This window comes from Pan paniscus, chromosome 19, assembly GCF_029289425.2.
Source record: "Pan paniscus chromosome 19, NHGRI_mPanPan1-v2.0_pri, whole genome shotgun sequence".
Lineage (NCBI taxonomy): Eukaryota > Metazoa > Chordata > Mammalia > Primates > Hominidae > Pan > Pan paniscus.
In genome coordinates, this window is record NC_073268.2 from 73,303,656 (window position 1) to 73,319,181 (window position 15,526).

General features: G+C 47.5%; 1 long non-coding RNA gene across 1 annotated transcript; it reads left to right on the forward strand.

Moving 5' to 3' along the window:
- The first annotated feature begins 1,429 nt into the window (after positions 1-1,429).
- LOC117976709 (uncharacterized) lies at positions 1,430-4,391 on the forward strand. The gene is made up of 3 exons (XR_004667450.3): positions 1,430-1,569; positions 2,421-2,489; positions 2,723-4,391. It is a non-coding gene; the product is annotated as an uncharacterized LOC117976709 (long non-coding RNA).
- Positions 4,392-15,526: the final 11,135 nt, after the last annotated feature.

The window sequence follows — 15,526 nt, forward strand, 5'->3', positions numbered from 1 at the left end:
ATGTGAGGCTGAAATGGCCTAGAACATGTAAAGCTCTTACCACAAGGCCTGGCATGTAGAAATTACTCAATAAATGATGCCTGAATGCAGGTGATTTCCATCGTCACACAAAGTTTTAATGGACTGCATTCCACTATCCTATAGGGTAGCCATTGGCCATCTGGGGCTATTGAGCATTTGAACCGTGACTTGTCTGAATTGAGAAGTGTTATAAATATAAAATATACACCTTATAAGAAAAATAATAATTACACATTGAAATATTATTTTGGACATTGCGGGTTAAATAAAACACAGTTACACTTTTTTTTTCTTTTTTTGAGACAGAGTCTCACTCTGTCACCCAGGCTGGAGTGCAGTGGTGCGATCTCAGCTCACTGCAAGCTCTACCTCCCGGGTTCACGCCATTCTCCTGCCTCAGCATCCTGAGTAGCTGGGACTACAAGTGCCCGCCACCACACCCGGCTAATTTTTTTTTTTTTTTTTTGTATTTTTAGTAGAGACGGAGTTTCACCGGTTACACTTGTTTTTTTAAAGGGTGGCTAGTGGACATGCTAAGATCACATGTGTGGCTCTTAGTCCTGTTGGACAGCATGGGGTGGAGGAACATCATTATAGGAGGTCACACCCTTTCAGACAGTGTTTCTCAAATGAGGGAGCTCAGGCCATTAGCCTCAGTTTACCTGGAGTGCTTGTTAAAAAAAGCAAAGTGCTGGGACCTGGACTCTACATTTTCAATAAGCCTCCCAGGCTAAACTCATGCCCACTGCTCCTATAACTAGGGACCATTTGATTTTACTCATAAACAGGCATGCTCCCTTGCTTTAGGTTGTGAATTGACGGAATCCTTGTTTCCTACGTTGACTTGGCTGCTAGGAAGTGTTCGGGACTAAGTTTTTGGTTAAGTTAGGGTTTAATTATTGTGTAATCTGGGTGGCTGTGTCGCTGTCTTCCAATGTCTTGCCTTAGGCTGGAAGTATCCCGAGGACAAATACCAAAGTCTATTTGCACAGTTGAAAGTTTCTCGCCTTAAAACAGCTGTCTTCCAGTCTCAGTTCTGTCGCTGTGGGACTTTGGGCAGGACACAGTCTGTAAAGATCCCATTCTCTTGTGGTTGTTCAGAGTATGAAAAGTGATCGTTTATCTTCAATAAAACACTTACTTAAAAAAAATAGAGATGATAAAGGTGAAGGCGCTTGGAGAGGGCTAGTTTTCAGGGTTACTCAATGCACACAGCACAGATTGCTGCCACTATGTCTTAGACCACTAGATGGTGCCACAGCACAAGCTACTGGAAGTGTCCTCCCCGCCTTCCACCTCCCCCCATCCCCACCCCGCCCCCAGTAGTTAGAACAGCCGTCCTCCAAGCGATCTTATTATTAGAACTTAATAGAAACGCACATTCTCAGGTCCTCCCCCAGACCTCCTGAATCCAAACTCTTTTAACACACTGTCCTGATGCACACTTAAGTTTGAAAATCACGGTCCTAGAATCAGCCTCTGGGTAACTTGGGAAGAAGTGAGCAGGAAGCGGTGAAATAGAGGGTGGGCCGGCTGCAGGGGATGAGGGTAGGTGTGCTGGAGGGGGTGAGGATGGGCCGGCTGGAGGAGTTGAGGGTGGGCGTGCTGGAGGGTGTGAGGGTGGGTGTGTTGGAGGGGGTGAGGGTGGGTGTGCTGGAGGGGGTGAGGGTGGGCCGGCTGGAGGGGGTGAGGGTGGGTGTGCTGGAGGGGGTGAGGGTGGGTGTGCTGGAGGGGGTGAGGGTGGGTGTGCTGGAGGGGGTGAGGATGGGCCGGCTGGAGGGGTTGAGGGTGGGCGTGCTGGAGGGGGTGAGGGTGGGTGTGTTGGAGGGGGTGAGGGTGGGTGTGCTGGAGGGGGTGAGGGTGGGCCGGCTGGAGGGGGTGAGGGTGGGCGTGCTGGAGGGGGTGAGGGTGGGTGTGCTGGAGGGGGTGAGGGTGGGTGTGCTGGAGGGGGTGAGGATGGGCCGGCTGGAGGGGTTGAGGGTGGGCGTGCTGGAGGGGGTGAGGGTGGGTGTGCTGGAGGGGGTGAGGGTGGGTGTGCTGGAGGGGGTGAGGATGGGCCGGCTGGAGGGGTTGAGGGTGGGCGTGCTGGAGGGGGTGAGGGTGGGTGTGCTGGAGGGGGTGAGGGTGGGTGTGCTGGAGGGGGTGAGGGTGGGCCGGCTGGAGGGGGTGAGGGTGGGTGTGCTGGAGGGGATGAGGGTGGGTGTGCTGGAGCGGGTGAGGGTGGGTGTGCTGGAGGGGATGAGGGTGGGTGTGCTGGAGCGGGTGAGGGTGGGTGGGCTGGAGGGGGTGAGGGTGGGCGTGCTGGAGGGGGTGAGGGTGGGTGTGCTGGAGGGGGTGAGGGTGGGTGGGCTGAGGAAGGGCTGCTGAGTGAAGGTCACAGTGCAAGAACAATTCCACAGCGCTTGTCCCAATCAGGGAACCTTTAAGGAACAAGATATCGGATGGCAATTTTGTATTTTCCTTTTTAGGTAAGACATATCCAATGCTGTCAGCTGGATAGAGGGAAAGGGGGGGGGCTACTAGGGGACCCGCAACTTAGGGGCAAGGTCTTGGACCAGGAGCAGAAACACAGGGGCTGGCTGAGTGCCGCAGGGAGCCCTCAGCCAACCTGTGTCCCCACTCTGGCTGCTTGTCTCTGCCTGTTGAGATTTCACCAAACTACCACTGTGTTAATGGACTAAAATCTTGCAACCCTCTCTAGATGACCCAGGAAAATGGATGCTCAGAAATCAAAAAGAAGCTTGAGACTGCATGGAAAAATCACTAGTGAATTAAAATCTTATTTCTGTTTTTTTCAATCCTGTCTGTATCCTAAGAAAAAGCTGGTGCCGGAATGAATGCGTATCTTTTTGTTGTTGTTGTTTTGACACTGACAAAAATTCCTTTTGCAGATGGCTACTGAGGCCTCAAAGGGGCAATGTATCATGCAAATAATTTTTTTCAGCTATGACGTGTACAGTTCAGTTTGATTTATTTTTGATGTCAGAAACAAAATGGAAAGTTAGCGCTTTAAAAATGAGCATGGCTGGCTGAATAAATAAATAATATGCTCTTGGCCAGAATCTGCCAGTGCCTCCTTAATTGTCCATTGATTCTTTAATTCTCTGCACTTTAACATCTACGGAAATTAAGAGGCCACAGAGCATGGAGATGTCTTTTGTTAAACAAATTAAGGAAACTGGGTTTTAGAAGGTTTAGTTCTTCCTCGGGCTTTGACCTAGCATTTAAAGGCGGGAAGCGAAGTTGCCCAATGAAAGCCAGTTGCCCTCCGTGGTTTCTTCTGGAGCACGACTGTACTCTCACCTTGTTTTTCCAGCCATGAATATTTATAGCGTGTCCTCAGGCCACGCACATATAGAACATGGTGTGACTCAGAGAGCAACGGAGACCCTGAGCGTCCCTCCTGTCAATTACTGGGAGGTATGGAGGTGGCCTGGTGTGGCTTCCCTCCAGAAGATGCTGGTTCCCATGTTTTAGATCCTGGCAGACCAGCCCCAGGATACCCAGCAAGGGTCCTGGGAAGTCTCCTCCATTTCTTGCAGGGAGAGAAACACTCTGGAATCTTTGTTTCTTTTCTTTCTTTTTTCCTTTCCTTCCTTCCCTCCCTTCCCTTCTGCTTCCGCTTCCCCTTCCTTCCTCCCTCCTTCCCTCTCTCTTTTTCTGTTTCTTTCCTTTCTTTTTCTTTTTTCTTTCTTCTTTTTTTTTTTTTTTTTTTGACAGAGTCTCGCTCTGTTGCCCAGGCTGGAGTGCAGTGGTGTGATCTCAGCTCACTGCAACCTTCGCCTCCCGGTTTCAAGCAATTCTCCTGCCTCAGCCTCCCAAGTAGCTTGGATTACAGGTGTGTGCCACCATGTCCGGCTAATTTTTGTATTTTTAGTAGAGATGGGGTTTCACCATGTTGGCCAGGCTGGTCTTAAACTACTAACCTCAAGTGATCCCCCCACCTTGGCCTCCCAAAGTGCTGCGATTACAGGTGTGAGCCACTGGGCCTGGACTGGAATCTTTCTTTTATCCCCATTTCCAGCTGGATCAGAGTCACCAGCCATTCTTAGTGCCCCCAACAGAGGCTTCCAATACCATCCAGAAAGGCTCCCAGAACCCCATGGCCACCAGAGCCTCCTGGCTCACCAACCCCCGACTTCCAGTCTTCTAAACTGCAGAAAGTCTGCGTTCTCTCCCCACCTCCACCCCTTGCCTTTCCCCTAACACTGCACTCTGAGGCTCCCTCTTCCAGGAAGAATTTCTGAACCCTCACCCTGGCCTCCCACCAGGTGTGGAATGGCGGCCCCTCAGTTCCCATGGCCTGCTGTGATTCAGCTGCTGGTACTGTGGGCCCCTCCAGAGCAGGGCGTAGTTTTTTATTATGTAACCCCAGCATATAAAACAGGACCCAGAACATCATCTGCTCTCAAAAATATTTTGTCAAATGAATAAACAAGTAAGTCCATTTCCCCCAAGCAAATACTATAGATAGAGGTGCATTTAACAGAGGGTGAGATGCCCAAAGGGAATTCCATGACTGCATCCTTGTCTTGTGTGTTCCAGCATCTCAGGCCCCTTTGAAAGGGCCTTCCTTATATTCCTTCTAAGCACCCCACTTTGGGGTCAGGTAAGGTCTGATGAGGTTAGATAAGAAAATGAGTGCAGAATACCCAGTGAGCAGCTCACACCAGTGGCAGGGAACCTCCTTTGCACCTCGTGACTCGTGGAAGGTTTTGGACAGGTGGTGCCATCTTAGCCTCTGGTGGATGCAGACTAGGCCTGTCAGGATACTTGTGAGTGATATGAAGAAAAAGCCGGATCCTGCCAGGCTTTAGACCCTTGAACCTTAGATCTCTGACCACATCAATGTGTCACTAAGGCTGAAACCTCCCAACCTGCAAAGGCAAATGTACATGCCTGGACAGTTCTGGGTTGGCTGTGCCAGTTAAGAGCTGTGTGATCTTCGAGAAGTTACTCCACTTCTCTGGGCCTCAGTTTGCTCCTCTATAAACTAGGGTCAATAATAGTGCCGCCTCAAAAGGTGATTGTAGGACTTAAACATGAAGCCCTGGCATCCGGGTTGCACTCAATCTATATTTTATTATTTATGTCCCTTAGCTGCGGCCTGAAGACAACAAGATCTGCTGAATGCTTCTCTGTAGAAATCTCAAGCAGGCCAGCTTTGTCTGCTTCTATGCGTTCTTCCAGAGTCGCGGCTACCCCATCTCTCTAAGTCCATAGGGGTCCGTCATCTCCCCCACGCTGGAGACCCAGTTGCCAGTCCTCCCTCCACTTTCCCCTGGAACTGCCATGGGATGCTCCTTGGCTGTAATTATGGCCCCAGGGTGCAGCTGCCATCAGAACACCTGCTGCCCAGGCCCTGCTCTCAGGGTGCGAAGCTGGGATCCCCTGTTCAGGCACAAAGACCTCAGCTGGCTGCCTTAGGGACCCCTCACCTGCCTCTCCGCTCTGAGTCCTCATTTCCCTCTCCATCAGCATCATTACATTAGAATTCTCGCCCTTCCACTTATCAAATCAGCATCGTGCCTGTCTGTCTCCGCCACTGTCAACAACGCAGCTTCTTGTGTCTCTTGCAACCGGGCGTCTGGGCCGCCCCTCTCTCTCTGGCAATTATGATTCCTTCCCCAGCTCACATCGAAAGTCTTTGTTCTTCTCCCTGAACGTTCAAGTTAATTTCCACTGACTGTTTATTCAGCCTTTGTACTGGCTGGCTTGCTACTCGCTCAGGAAAGGCAGGCCTTTGAGGCAGAGTGGGAAGGCAGAGCAACAGTTTGGGACAGGAAGGAAAGACACTTCAGAGAGTGAGGGGGCGAGGCAGGAGTCCTGAGGGCCCCGGAACGTGGGCGTGGGGAGGGGAGGAGGGAACCCAAGAGGGGTAGCCTGCCAATTCCCAGGTTCTGCTTTTCGGGTTAGCATCTTGGGGTATTTCTTCCCCGTGTAAGCGTGCGTGCAGATGCACGTGGCTACGAAGGCGCGTAGAGTCACAAACCTACAGATGCGGGAGGCAGAAAAAAATAGCTCTTGGCAGTTGCAGCTATCTCTCTGTGGGCCTTCTGTTCTGCCGAGCATCTGAGAGTTTGGGAGGAGGTTCTGGGCCAGCAGAATTGCGCTGCTCTGAAAAGGGAAGAATTTGGGGGCAGAGAAGAACCTGATCCCACAGGGAGGAACAAAGAGGAGAGAGGGGACTGGAAGGGGAGATGGGGAGGGAGGGAAGGCTGGGGTGGCGTGGCCGCAGGGGAGGAAGTCCCGGCCAGGGCGGCCTGAGGAATACCACGCGCCCTTTTAAGGTGTTTGCCCTGTGGTGCCGATTCGGTTTCGGGTAGCAGCCTTGTATTTGAGGTGCTTGGAGATGGGGCTGGGGGTGAGGTGGGGTCGGGCCAGGAAACGAGGAGGGAAAGGAAGGGATGTCTCATTTATGAATGCTTAACCAGAGTGGAGATAAAGCCACAGCCAGGAGACCCAGGGCTGAGCAGAATTTGGGGGAGGCTGGAAGTCTAGAAACTCAGCTCTCTGGAATTTGGAGAAATTTTGGAGATAGTTTTGGACTGTGGAAATAGAAATGGGCGGTCTAATCAATGCTACCCACCTTATGGGGCCAGGAGACCCCAGCTGACATCTGGGATTCTCTATATAAACACAGCCCTCCAGTATTTTCATAATCTAAAAATGCATACAAGCAATTATATGTAACACACAACATAAGACATTTATAAATCTATGAAATCATATGAAAATATAAATGAGAAAATCAAATATATTTAATATAAATACACGTATAAATATACATTTTAGTATGTAATCATATATATACATAAAATGTAGAATACATAATCATATTTTTAATATATGTAATATAAATAATATCTTGGAACACAAAATAAAGTCACGTCTTTTACTTTCCCCATTCTGACCGCCTCTAACTTGTATTTGAAGTGTATAGGCCATTTACATTTTTTAACTTTATTGATGTATAATTAGAATAAAATAAACTGTACGTCTTTAAAGTATGCAACTTTAAAAGTTTTTTTTTTTTTTTTTTTGAGACAGAGTCTCACTGTGTCACCTAGGGTGGAGTGCAGTGGCGCAATCTCGGCTCACTGTGACTTCTGCCTCCCAGGTTCAAGTGATTCTGCTGCCTCAGCCTCCAGAGTAGCTGGGATTACAGGTGCCCGCCACCATGCCCGGCTAATGTTTTGTATTTTTAGTAGAGATGGGGTTTCACCATGTTGGCTAGGCTGGTCTTGAACTCCTGACCTCAAGTTATCCACCCGCCTTGGCCTCCCAAAATGCTGGAATTACGGGTGTGAGACACCACGCCCGGCCATACAACTTTATAAGTTTTGACCTATGTACACATCCGTGAACTCATCACCACAATCAAGATAATGAACATATCCATCACCCCCCAAGTTTACTTTTTTCTAGGTAGTCCTTTCTGCCCCTCCCTCCCATCCCCCCAGACAACCAACAATCTGCTTTACATCACTGGAGATTCGTTTGCATTTTCTGGAATTTTAAATAAATGGAATCAGGCGTATGATTCTACTTGGCTTCTTTCACCCGGCATCACTTTTTGAGACTTATTCATTTGCTTTGCGTATCAATAGTTCTTTCCTTTTTACTGCTGAGTTCCACTGAATGGTTGTACCACACTTTGTTAATCCAGCCACCTGCTGAAGGACATTTGGGTTTAACATTTAAATGAAAATGCCTCCCACATCCCATATCATGAATTGTAAGAAGTTCCTCTCTTTTCCTGAGTTTCTCCTCATTTCTGGAGTGCCCCAAGAGCTGCAGGGTTAATTTCTCCCTGGGCCAGTAAGTTCAGGACCTGCTGCCAGCACAGGTAAGCTGCTCAGTCTCCTGCCCTGGGCCAGGCTCCTCACTGCTCTGCCCCATCGGCCCCTCACAGGACAGCGTGGGCATAGGAGGCAGGCTCACACCGTGCCTCAGGGAGCTGGTCAGGAGCCCAGGCAAGCCCTGCTCTCAGCTCTCTCCAAGCAGACACAGCTGTGCCTCTCCACTCGGTCAGGGCACATTCTGGGCCTCCCCAGGGGTACACACTTGCACACATGGCCACACTCCCCTGGAAGTGAGCACTGCAAAGTCTCAGCCTCTGCTGGGGCCGCACAAGCCTCCCAGCTGTTTCAAGGAGGCTCTTCTCACTGCAGTCTCCCATGTTTCCATCCCCGCCTCCTGACTAGTCTCTCCCTCTCCTTCAATCCCCTTCAACCACACTGGCCCTTTGCTGTTCCTTAAGCACACAGGTGTACTCCTGCCCCAGCACTTTTGCACGTGCCCTTCCCTCTGCCCAGAATGCTTTTCCCTCAGGTGAGTACTCCTTCACTTCCTTCAGGCCTTTACTCAAAAGTCGCCTTCTCGAGGAAGCCTGCTGTGGCCACCTTATACCTAAAATTTCAGCTGGGCACGGTGGCTCATGCCTGTAATTCCAGTGCTTTGGGAGGCTGAGGTGAGTGGATCACTTGAGCCCAGGACTTCAAGACCAGCCTGGGCAACATAGCAAGACCCCTGTCTCTCCAAAAAAAAAAAAAAAAATTAGCTGGGCATGGTGGTTGAGTCGGGAGGATCGCTTGAGCCCCAGAGATCGAGGCTGCAGTGAGCTATGATCACACCACTGCACTCCAGCCTGGGCGACGGAGTGAAACCCTGACTCTAAAATTACATTACATAAAGTAAAATTTCACCCCACGACCCTTTAATTTTCCCTTTCCCAGGCTGACTTTTCTCTTTGGCAGGAGTCACCATTGCACGGCATAGTTTACTTCTCTCTTGTTTATCATTGTCTCCCCCATTGGACTGTAAGCTGAGGGCAGTAAGTAGTCTGCTTTGTTCATCACAATTCCCCACCCCTAGAGGGCCTGGCACATAGTAGGTGCTTAAATACTTGTCAAAAGAATGAGTGGATAAATGGACATTTGTTTCACATTCATTCTATTGGAAAAGAGAGTCCCCATCCCTCCAGGATGAATAGCCAAGGGCGATTTCAATCTGAACAGGATGTGTAATTTCCATACTGAGAGATGGGCACATTTAGCTCACTTAGTAAGTCCTGATGCAACCTGATCCTGTGCTGACACCGAATCACACGGCTGTCAGAGTCTCCCCAGGCCTTAAGGAACAGCACCTCTAGTTGTTTGCAAACTTAAAAAAAAAAGGTACAGTGGATCTCCTCTTTTTTTCCTCAAAGAAATCTTTCTGGAATTTCATTATACAAAACATATAACATTGATGTTTTGTTAGCATGAAACTACATGCACACATTTATAGTATTTACTTATTAAATAAGGACATCGAGATTGATGAAAATACAAAGTTGACTACGTGCAATGTGATATATCGGATTGGATCCTGGAACAGAAAAACGACATCAGTGGAAAAACAAGTGAAATCTGAGTAAAATCTAGAGTTCACTTCAAAGTGACATACCGCTGTTGGTTTCTTAGTTTTGATAAATGGTAATGGATGTGGGTAATATTAGGAAAAAGTGAAAGTGGGGGAGGGGTATTTAGGAACTGTTGGTGCTATCTTTACAAGTTTTCTGTGAATATAAAATTATTCCCAAAAAGAAAGTTTATTATTTATTTATTTATTTATTTTGAGACAGAGTCCCACTCTGTCGCCCAGGCTGGAGTGCAGTGGCATAATCTTGGCTCACTGCAACCTCCGCCTCCCGGGTTCAAGTGATTCTCTTGCCTCAGCCTCCGAAGTAGCTGGGATTATATATGTGTGTCACCACGCCCGGCTAATTTTTTTGTATTTTTAGTAGAGACGGTGTTTCACCATGTTGGCCAGGCTGGTCTTGAACTCCTGACCTCAGGTGATCTACCCACTTCAGCCTCCCAAAAGTGCTGGGATTATAGGTGTGAGCTACCTTGCCTGGCCTAAAGAGAAAGTGTATTTAACAAATGTATATTGCATCCCTGGAGGTTTAGTGGTTAGGATGTGGTGCCTCTCTCACCGGTGCAGCCCAAGTTTGTTTCCTGGTCAGGGGAAAAAAAAATATTTCTTATTGCATTAGTAAATAGATTTAACAAACAAAAAATACAAATTTGAAATTACGGTTATGGATGACAATTAGCATCTTCCACAACATATAAATTATTGCCATGTTTTGCTTTGGTGATACAATATTGAAAAAATCTTGACTCTCCCAGCTAAGCAGTCCAAAATGGCAACAGATTTTGACAGCTGCTCGCCTTGCGGTCGTAGGATATGCTCCAATTAAACTGAGAAGGCGAGAGAGGCTCATTTCGAGTTCTCTAGAAGAATGGGGAAAGCAGATAGTCCACATGAGTGCAGCGCTGGTCTGCAAGGGGTTATCATTTTGAACAAAGCACATTAGAATATGCACGTTGTTGCCTCTAGTTTTAAAATAGTTTTAAATATTTTTGAAAGGTGATTAGATTAAACATTTGCAGACCCTGTGAAGCATCGCTAGGACTTTGGCAAACACAATCTGAAAACCACTGGTCTCATCCTCAGTTCCCATTTTACAGATAAGAAAACTGGGGCCTGGAGGCCAGGTGCCGTGGCTCACGCCTGTAATCCCAGCACTTTGGGAGGCCGAGGTGGGGGGGGTGTGGATTGCTTGAGGTCAGGAGTTCGAGACCAGCCTGACCAAAATGATAAAACCCCATCTCTACTAAAAATACAAAAATTAGCCTGGCATGGTGGTGCATGCCTGTGATCCCAGCTACTCGGGAGGCTGAGGCAAGAGAATTGCTTGAACTCAGGAGGCACAGGTTGCAGTGAGCCGAGATCATGCCACTGCACTCCAGCCTGGGTAACAGAGCAAGACTCTGTCTCAAAAAAAAAAGAAAAGAAAAGAAAGAAAGAAAGAAAACTGGGGCCTGGAGAGGATAAAGGACTGAGTGTTCGCAAGTAGAGGATAAGCCCATGGTGGTCATATTTCCACCATGAGATTCATTCCTATGGATGGATTTCACTGGCTATTTTTCCTAAATGCTCAGATAGAAAGCCATTGCATGCTTCATTCTATCTGTTCTCTTGAGGGTCATTTAGTTAGCACCATTTTTTTTTCCTTCCATAAGCAGAGAGTGGCTTCCTGTGGCTCAACATCCTCACTGGTGCTTGGTACTGTCAGAATGGAAGGAGGAAGTTTCCCTTTCTACTCTAGAAACCGTGATGGTCCCAGGACCTGGGTTCTTGCCCTGAGTCTGCTCTCGCTCACTTCTTGACCTTGAGTGACTTTGACTGTCCTTATTTGTGACATGAGGAGGTAGGCGTAGCTCAGAGGTTCATAATTTGAGTGTTTTTGTTTGTTTTTGTTTTTGTATTTTTTTTTGAGACGGAGTTTTGGTCTCGTCATTCTGGCTGGAGTGCAATGGTGCAATCTTGGCTCACTGCAACCTCCATCTCCCGGGTTCAAGTGATTCTCCTGCCTCAGTCCCCCAAGTAGCTGGGATTACAGGCGTGTGCCACCGTGCCTAGCTAATTTTTGTATTTTTAATAGAGACTGGGTTTCACCATGTTGGTGAGGCTGGTCTTGTACTCCTGACCTCAGGTGATCCACCTGCCTCAGCCTCCAAAAGTGCTGGGATTACAGGTGTGAGCCACTGCACCTGGCCCTTTGAATGTTTGTTTTTTTTTTAATTACAATTTCACAAACCTCCTCCATAATAGCAGATGTAGTTGTAGTATTTGCTGATTGAGAAAATACCTGATCCTAGGTGACTCTGAATTCAGTAATAATTTACATTATTAATTTGTATTTCATTAAACACTGTAACATGTAAGACATTTTGAAATGGCTGTGCATGTATCTGTGATCAGCATATTTATTCAGTTTATCCACAATGCTTTTTACACATATGGACTCATACTCCATACCCCATGTTTATTCACACCCCCCCCCCATCTCCCCACCCCACAGTCACAACCCAGGCTTGGAAAATATCGGACTAGAGAATGTCAGTGAGGGGGGAAGGGAGCATAGTGGTTTCAGAAAGCCCTGGATTTGAATCCTGCTTCTGCCACTTGCTAGCTAATGACCTCGGGCGAGTTACTTGCTTCCTGAACCCTAGTTTTCTCTTACGTGGGCACACATGCACCAGGCACTGTTCGAAGTGTCTTCTATATATTAATGTTGTATGCTTAGAACAGCTCCTGGCACCTAAGTGTTCTTTAAATGTTAGCTCTTTTTGTTATTTCAGTTAATCCTCCCAACCATCTTAATAACAGAGTTACCATTCATTTATGTATTTTATTTATTATTTTATTTATTGAGACAGAGTCTGTCTCTGTCACCCAGGCTGCAGTTCAGTGGCACAAACATGGCTCACCACAACCGCAACCTCCTAGGTTCAAGCAATCCTCCCACTTTAGCTTTCAGAGTAGCTGGGACCACAGGCATGCGCCATTACACCTGGCTAATTTTTAAATTTGTTGTAGAGATGGAGTCTCGCTATGTTGCCCAGGCTGGTCTTGAACTTCTGGGCTCAAGAGATCCTCCTGTTTTGGCCTCCCAACAAGCAGGTGCTGGGATTATAGGCATGAGCCACTGTGCCCAGCTCATTCATTTATTTATTCAATAGATATCTATTAAACATAAATATGTTCCAGGCATTGATTAGGCACTGGGGATATATCAGTGAACAAAACAATAAAAAACTACTGCCTTTATGGAGCACACCATTATCCCAATTTTACACTGAAGGAGGCTGAAGCCCAGAGAGGCTAAGTGCCTTTTCCAAGTCCACACAGTGAGTATAGAGAAAAAGCATTCGGGTTGCTTTGTCTGATGACACACAAAATTCTCCCACACTGTCTGGGAACTGTTCCTGCCCACACCCAGTTCATCGAATGCTTCCTGCAGCAGCTGCTCTGGGTTCGTGACCCTGCTCCTGACCCTTGAGCCACACGGGGAACTTGGATTCCATTCCTTGTACTTGGGACCAGAGAAAGTACAAAGTCAGTTCGTGGAAACTGTAAGAGGCAAAACTTGGGAGCTGGTGGCTGCCATGTTTTCTTCCATATGGAGAATGATAATCTGGAGCAAGAGGGAAGAATGGAGCTAAGGACCAGAGAAAGGCAGAGATGCATAAGAGAGAGGCATTTGTAGCCATTTTGAGACCCAGCCCCATGCCTCTCCTTGAGCTCCTGGAGACACCCAATATCCTTATAACAAGCTTCCCTTTTTTGCTTAAACTTGCAACCAAAGGAATCCTAGTTAATACCGTGGGATATGGCAAGTACCTAGCGAGTGACTGCTGTAAGATTCTTTGAGCTCTTGCCACACCCTAGACTTGCTGTTTTGGCTTCTGGAGCTGAGAGTGTCCTGCTCTTAGATAACTTTGCAATAGATTCACTACTTCAGAGCATGTGGCTGCAACCTAACTCTTAATAAATCAGACAGGAGCTTTCTGCATGGAAAAGAGCTTCTGCCATACATCATTTTTGTTTTCCTCTTGGGGAGAACAGCTATGCTACAGCAATAACCTGCCACGTATACATCTCAAAGCCCTATTTATATAGCCATATGGATAAATATATATAAATAGGACTCGGGAATAATAGATTAAAGGATCTGCTCATCCATAGAAGACTTATGGGGCTTTCAGGACCTAATGGTGGCCTGATTCAGTAAGAAAAATGGGTCTCTAGTAGGATGTGGCCAATAATTAGATGAGTCCATAATGTGACAGATGCTCACCTGGGAGATAGAGAGGTCGGGGGACCTTGTGAGGGGCCAGGGACTCCAACAGAATAAGCTGTAAGCGGGAACAGGAAGGGAACGGATGTGCAAAGTCATGAACTCTGAGCTGTCTTCCTAGCTCAGCTCCTGTTCTGTGTGACCTTGAGCAGGTCACTTGCCTTCTCTGAGCCTTAGTTCCTCATCTATAAATGAGGAATGTGGACGTGCTGACCTACAAGATTCTTTTTTTTTTTTTTTTTTTTTGAGATTGAGTCTCACTCTGTGTCCCAGGCTGCAGTGCAATGGCTCACTGCAGCCTCAACCTCCTGGGCTCAGGTGATCCTCCCACCTAAGCCTCCTGAGTAACTGGGACTACAGGCATGTGCCACCATGCCTGTCTAATTTTTGCATTTTTTTTTTCAGTAGAGACAGGGCTTTGCCATGTTACTCAGGCTAGTTTTGAACTCCTGGGCTCAAGTGATCTGCCTGCCTCATCCTCCCAAAGTGTTGGGATTATAGGCCTGAGCCACTGCGCCCAGCTGGTTCTTTTCTTCTCTGACATTAAAATGACTCTGAGGCCTATGATCATGGTCCTGTGGGTGGGGAAGGTTGGGAAGATCTCATTTGAGTTTAGCTTATCCCTAGGCCTTGACCAATCGCTGATGCTCCTTAAGGGTCTCCTACATTTTGGAGGCATATGCAGAAGGAACCTGAAGTTACAAGATCAGAGGTCCTGGGGCAGTTTAAATAACAATAATAACAACTGCTACGACTACTTCTCCCATTATTCGGCACAACTGCAGCTGGGTGATTTAGGTTCATGATCTGCAGCTAACATTTATTGCGGACTTACTCTGGGCCAGGCACCATTCCTTACGCTTTATGTATATTATTCTGCTTCACTCTCCCAACAACCCCAGGAGGTAGGTACTGTAGCTTCTACAGGAGGTAGGAGCAGAAGCACAGAAGCCTAGTGTGTGTCCCAGGCCACACAACCGGTAAGTGAGATTGTTAAGATGCCCCCGGGAGTCTGTCTCCAGAATCTGTGTTCCTCATCACTCCTGCATACTCCCCATTTACAAGGGCAGAAACTGAGGCTACAGGAGGTTAATTGATCTGTGAACAGCCAGGATCCTGGGAGTTCTCAGACCTGTCCATTTTGTGAGAAGGGAAAAAGTCTCGCTGCTCCTTGTGTTTCTTTCTGTTTTTCCAAGTCAGTCCATTTTTTTTCTTGTAACAAAAGTCTATTTACGGAAGAGACATATAGGACCCAAGATAACCATGCATCAGCCATGCTTCAGTGAACTCCCAAATCAAAGATGGGCTGTATAACGTGTACCCGACTCTCTTGGCTTTTTCAGCATTTCAGACGTTTTTGTTGTTGTTCCCTCTGTGGGTTGAAACCAGGCTTTTGTGACTTGATGAGGACACATTTTTCCTGGGGTGTAATAATGCCACTGGTCTTAGCCCTAATGCTGAAGAAAGAACATTTGCTATTTTGGAAGAGTTAATCCCAAAGCTTCTTTCTTTTGCTCCTGCCTTTAGAAAAGGCATTTCTGAGGTAGGTCCAGGCAAGAGTGCTGCCTCTGTAATCCGCCCTCAATCATCTTAGCGCTAATCACCGAGCTTCATTGAGTACTTTGTAATGTGCCAAGCTGGGAGCTGAAGGCTGATTTGATTCTCTTAACATCTTCTGAACGGGTATAGCTGTTACCCCCATATTACAGATAGGGCACTGAGGCATGAAGCTTAAATGGCTTGACCAAGATGCCCCGGCAGCAAGGGGCAGAGCTGGGAATAGAACCCCGACTCCAGACATAGGCTATT